The sequence below is a fragment of the Dicentrarchus labrax genome, unplaced genomic scaffold (genome assembly GCF_905237075.1).
Source record: "Dicentrarchus labrax unplaced genomic scaffold, dlabrax2021, whole genome shotgun sequence".
Taxonomy (NCBI): Eukaryota; Metazoa; Chordata; class Actinopteri; family Moronidae; genus Dicentrarchus; species Dicentrarchus labrax.
Genome location: NW_026136711.1, coordinates 28270000 through 28275999, shown reverse-complemented (window position 1 = coordinate 28275999; position 6000 = coordinate 28270000). Strand labels below are relative to the sequence as shown.

General features: G+C 42.2%; 1 protein-coding gene across 2 annotated transcripts in view; it reads left to right on the top strand.

Annotated features, from left to right (window-relative positions):
- The first annotated feature begins 2118 nt into the window (after positions 1–2118).
- The window catches only part of LOC127371069 (metabotropic glutamate receptor 4-like), a 157047-nt gene continuing 153165 nt past the window's right edge, over positions 2119–6000 (top strand). For both annotated transcript variants that reach the window (XM_051413648.1, XM_051413649.1), the window contains exon 1: positions 2119–2776. The gene's annotated coding sequence lies outside the window, so the exon portion shown is untranslated. The remainder of the gene's footprint in view (positions 2777–6000) is intronic.

The following is a 6000-nucleotide window of genomic DNA, read 5'->3' as shown; positions in this document are numbered from 1 at the left end:
TCTTTGTAAAATATTGCTTCAAACAGAAACTGACTCGTTTCTATGTCTTCCAACTTGTGGGTGTGTTAGACAGTCAGAAGCTCAATTTTATATAATCAAATGTCAGCGGATAGTCTGAATACCCCCGGAGTTCAATATTAGATGACACAGGCACTGATGAAAAGATGTGGAACACAAACATCCTATTTTGTTCCAACTATTAGATTATAGTTTATTTCATACTGAGTGACTTCTGTGCCTTCTCCTCCTCCTCCTCCTCCTCCTCTTCTTTTGTCTTCTATCATCATTATATTCTTTAGTTGAAAACTTTTAATGCAGCTCTTCCTACATCAGTTTGATTCAACATTTATTTGGTGAAGTTATTTAAGACCAAGTTCCTTTTTACAGTAAAGGCAAAAGGCCTCTTTATCGGGGAATGAGTAAGTGGACAAAACAACCAAAAACAGGTCAGAGCTGTCACAAGCAGAGGGTCACTCTAAATCATACAAACTGCAGGAGCTCTGGCCTTTAATGAATCCCATCAATAAACTTAAAATCTTGTGACCTCAGACTTTGCATTCTGAGTAATTCCCCTAATGTATCCATGAAATGAGAGACATCTGGGGGCAGGCGATTATGCCTGAGTGGCTAGTCTTTTTCACTGGGATTTTCACTAGTGACTGGAATTAACATGGCTTAAATTCTCTCCGCCCCATAGCTAATTGAAACAAGTAATCTCCAGAGTTTGCCTTGCACAGAGGGATGGGGAGGACTCAGCGGCGTAACATGTTATCCTCAGAGCAGACACATTCAACAAGACTTGTCTCCCAGTGTACTGCAGCAGAAAGCAAAGCAGGAATGGGTAACTTTTGTATCCATTCTCCACAGCTAAATAATTTACTTATTATGATAACTATGCTAAACAGAAGTAGAACATTGCTTTGAGGAGCTGACAGATGGAAGTGCTTTGTTGGGTGATAAAAAGATGTAAAACACTCCGTTCAATAACATGCACAAGTTAGTGCTGATTTTTTTGCACGACTTATACGGTCCCCTGACAGCCCACAAGATTACCACTCAGTCTAGTCGTGTAGCTGGAATTTGCTCCAGCAGAGGTGGGGATGAATATTCAGAGGCTCAGCTGCCTCCAAGGCCCACAGAGACATGGCACACACCCCTCCAAGGACCCCCCCATCTCTCTGCCTGCACACACACACACACACACACACACCCCCCCTCCACTTTCCCTTGATGTGGTGGAGTCAGTCCAACACTCCACAGGTGTGACCCACTCAGACCTGTGAAAGCTTCCACACACCACTCGGCCCTGTGATCAGGAAGGCAGAAAGAGCAGCTGCGCATATTCAGGAAGCAAAGACAGAATTATCACCATGAGCCTTCTATTGGACATCATGGAAAATTAATCAATCCCTCCTCCTACAGGACTGCAGGATGCACCGACACCACAGTTAAACTGATTGATGAGGAGGATCTCCGTCTCTCTGCATTACATTTTGTAGACTTTTGAAGGTTAATAGCCAAACGATTGATCCATCAATCGCATTAAAGTTTCATATAATAACACTCCATACTTGGTTTGAAACTAATTTCTTCCTTTTTTTCTGGAAAATGTTGGACATATATACAGTGTATAGGCATGCCCTTTTACATGATTTCACTGCAGAATGTGGCTGATGTCCGTCAGTGAAACACACAAATGAAGATTGTTCATCAATGTCGACGCACAGGATCCCAAGCGCGTTGGGACTCAACATACTGCATAGGCTGCGCAAACAGCACCTGTAACGTTTGAGTCGACCCAGAAGCGTCATATCTGAAACACTCACTACACCTTCAGCTGTCCCCGCGACAGATGGATGGATTGCGCGCTATCACGTTGAAGTTAATTTGATAGTGTTGCATCTTGTCATGCAAGTCCAACTGATCTACAGACATAAAATATGTCTTAGAAATATAGCCATTAACTGCCCTATATAGTAAGCTATTTTAAACCAGAGTTTAATTAGAAAGGCGGTGTGGTTTCCTGTGCTTGTCTGTCACAACACAAATAAAAATGAATGTGCAAACCCCGCCACTGAAGTGTGCGCTGAGAGGTAAAACCACAGGCGGCCAAATTCGACGTTAAGATTTAACAAATGGAAGCAAAGGCTCCGTGTCACACTTTAAATATGCAGCCACTGCCAAAGCGCTGGTGGTATTACATGCTGTAATCTGGCATTCACACCTCTCCCCCCCTCCACCCCCCATTCATTGATGGTGCATTTCTTCCCTGATACAGGCGGTGTGCTGCGATGCATTTAACATCAATCACATGCGGTGTACGGGGCGCATACAGTCCTCCGTCTATCAGCTGGAAAGTACTCTCGCCTCGGGTGTGGGATGTGTGCTCCTCCGCTCTATTATCCCGTAAAAATCTGATCCACTCATCGCAGGAGCCGTCTTGGTGAGTGGCCCTACTGGACTTGGCATTTATTCCCCATTCGCACAGAGCCTAAAGTTGGGACTTGAGACTTTCAGCACCACTTTTCCGCGGACAGCGCTCGCAATGATTTGGGGCGATCGACGCAGCCTCGAAATGCGTGTGGGTTCCTTTTGGATACTATTCACAAACAATGTTTAGATGTTGATTTTTCCTTTTTTTTAAATTTTTTTTTTAAAAGCCAGAATTGCTCAGGAAATCCTTCTTCCACAGAATTGATAGACTCAACAAGATACGATTTTGCTTTGGATATGGGTCACTTCTTATAAAAGGATTCTTCGTGGATAGGTGATAGGGGTAAGTACAGCCACCCAAGCTGCAAAAAATGGGTCGTCTACGGCAATCAAATGTTTAAGAAACGTCGTGACTTAAATTTACTTAAGTCTTGAGGTGGAGTATTGAAAAGATACTGGCTATTAGGAGCCATGATACAAATCTGGGGATGCACGCAAACATTTTCCGCGCAACTAACATGTTTCAACGCTGTTTAATACTTAAATCAGGTACTGATGCATACTGTTCTTGCTGTTTAGAAAAAGTAGATGTCCGGCTTGCCTATAACGAGGAGTGCAACGCCCAGGACTGGAGGTGCATTGATTGTTTTAACGCGTTAAGGCGCAGCGGTCTGTGTGGAGCTCTGTGCGTTGCTGCGGTGCAGAGGCGCCTGAAGTCTCACAAAATATGATAAAAAGAATGACTCAATTTCCAAAGCGCTGGAGCTACGGTGTTTAAATGTAATTATAGCTACAGTTTTGAAAGCACAGATTAGACCAAACAATGGGCACATCTTTTTTCCAATACAAACCAATCCTGTCTGACTCTGAATGGCAACAACGGGGTGCAAACATGCTCCACCAGATTTATCTAATCTCCACCTCTCTCTTCGTGTCTCCCTCTCAGCCCTGAAACAAGTTGAGTCACGTAGGGGAGCACCCTAGCTGGGTGGTGTTTTTTGAGTGTGTGTTGGGGGGGAAGAGGGGGAAGAGGGTGAACGGTGTTTTAACCATCGATTGTCAGTCACTGTGCTGTGCAGATGTGCAGCCTCCTGGCAGAGGAGATTGGAGACATGTGGTAGAACTGCTGATGTGAGACAGCTACTGTGTACCCCAGAGCAAACTTTAATAGGTTACTTAAGCATGCATGGTTGTTACTTCAAGGCCATTATTTTGTTGACAGATTATGTATATTATCCTTAATTTGCGTGTACACTGCTTTTCTATTGGCATATTAAACAATGGAGGCACTGGTTGTCAAGGACTACAAGACAAGCGGAGAGACCTGACACACGAAGAAACTATGGTGTTAATACTGCTTCCATTTTGGACTGCTCCTTCAGGCCTTTTTGAGGGGCCAGAGATTAGCTTTGTGCTATCCTACTCTCATAGCTTCAATTCATAGTGTGGGGGCTTTGACTGCAGCCAAATATGCCATTGTCTGCATTCCCTCTGAACTTACAGCCAATAGGGGAAATGTTCCTCATATCTATGGGTAATTATCTAAAGAGTCTGACTCAGCAAAATACAGATTTTAATTCAATCTCATCCTGCCTCTGAGCTCCCATGAGATAGATTTTATGTCTTACGTTGGGGTTATTCTTGTTGGCATGTTCTTCACAACTGCAGTGACTGATACCCTACCTGGATCTAGCTACAAAGCATGCCTAAGAAATCTCCCCCAGAGAGAGATTGGGAGGAATACTCTGTGGGTAGATTGTAGCAGGCAGTGAGGTGCAGGGCTTATTCAAACAGCCTTAGATTTACTTTTCCAAGCTTTGCCTGGCTTATCTTGTCCTCCGAGTTAGTTTAGCAAGTGCAGACTCAGCGTAAGACCCCTGCTGCTAAGTTCTCTTTATTATGTCATGGGCCAGAGTGTAAGCAGCTATGGGGAGATACGGCAGTATTGCCTTATTCTTTGCTATATAATACACGAGGACAGACAATCATACTGTAGATTGGCTAGAGAATAAAAATGTTTCTATGCATTTCACTCTGTAAACAAAGGGGTCAAATAATGAATACATCACATTCACTTGATGCAAACCACAATGATCAAAGTGATTGAAATCATTCCAAGAGAGGGGGAAAGCTTGATCCTGTCTACAGAGAGACTCTCCAGTATCCACATCTTTTACTGTAGCTGCTGCATGGATCCAAGAGCAAGACTGCAATAAACAAACGTGTGCACTGTTTCCCAAAACAGACCCGTGGTTAAATTCCCGATAGACCTCCGCTCTGTTGTTCTCTTTTACAAAGGCTTGTGCTGGGTAAGTGTGGTTGTGCAGTGTATAGAGCCCAGGTTCCAGCTTCATTTTCCTCCCGGCAGACACCATCTGCTCGCTGGGGAGGTTTTCCAAACAATCCCATAGTAAAGATAGGGGAAATGAGGAACATGGCTACACTACAAACACAGCATGTTCGGATGTTTTTTTTCTTCTTTAAAATGAAAAACAGGTCACCTAAAATGAAAGAAAATAAATACAGTAAATACCCAAATAAATACATGACTGAATCCCTGCCCTAATTCATGCCCTCACATTGCATTAGCATATGCATACACAGATGCACACACACACAGATGTATTTGCTTTCTATTTATTTAGAAGCATCTATGATATTCATAATGTGGTCATTTGTTTTCAGGAAAGCATCCTACAATTAGTGGACTGCATTTGATCCCTCTGAGGATGGTTGTTTTGTATTTTATGTGTTGATAGTGTATAGAAAATGTTTTCAAATAGATCAAATTCTACAATATGTAAGCAAATGGATGTGTGGTGTGTATAAATTACATCAGTAGGAGTTCACAAAGACCATTTTATTCTGTATTTTAATGGCCCATTGACACTCAGTGAGAGGATTTCCTATTCTTTGGCTGATGGATGTAAATGAAATGTTTGTCCTTGTAAGAGGTAATCACATGTAAACAGACACTCTTATCTCTTAGTGTTCTACAATTTAAATTTTGTGCATTAGGGTTTAAATTTAGACTAAAGCAACAGGTAGAAATTAGACCTTCAAATAGCATTTTAATGTTGGTAATACATCTTTTAAAGTAATTTGCTACCAAATATTGACTTCCATTGACTAGTATGAATTTCACTCATAACATGGATTCGGCCCTTATTATATTCCTGACATATCATTAATTTTGAAATGGTGTGGAAAAACGATTGGATTTCAAATTATTAACTATGGAGAGAAAGAACAACAGAAAGATCCAGAAGAGTGATGTTGTACATTTCCTGAGTCATCATACACACAGATTCTTCCTAGGGCAGCGTTGTGTGAAATGGAGTGTGAAATGAGTGCACTTAACATCCCTGCAGTGAATTATACACATTATCTTACACTAGGGTTCAAAAGCATCCTGCCTCTCGCCTGTGAATCTGTCATCAGGCTACGTACACCTTTACTCAGGTCCGTTTAATGTTCCCTACATGCCTGGGTCCGTTTGATCAATCTATCCATGCCAGGAGTTGAAGACACAAGTGTAAATAATATTAAAAGAATTCTTAGCATCTC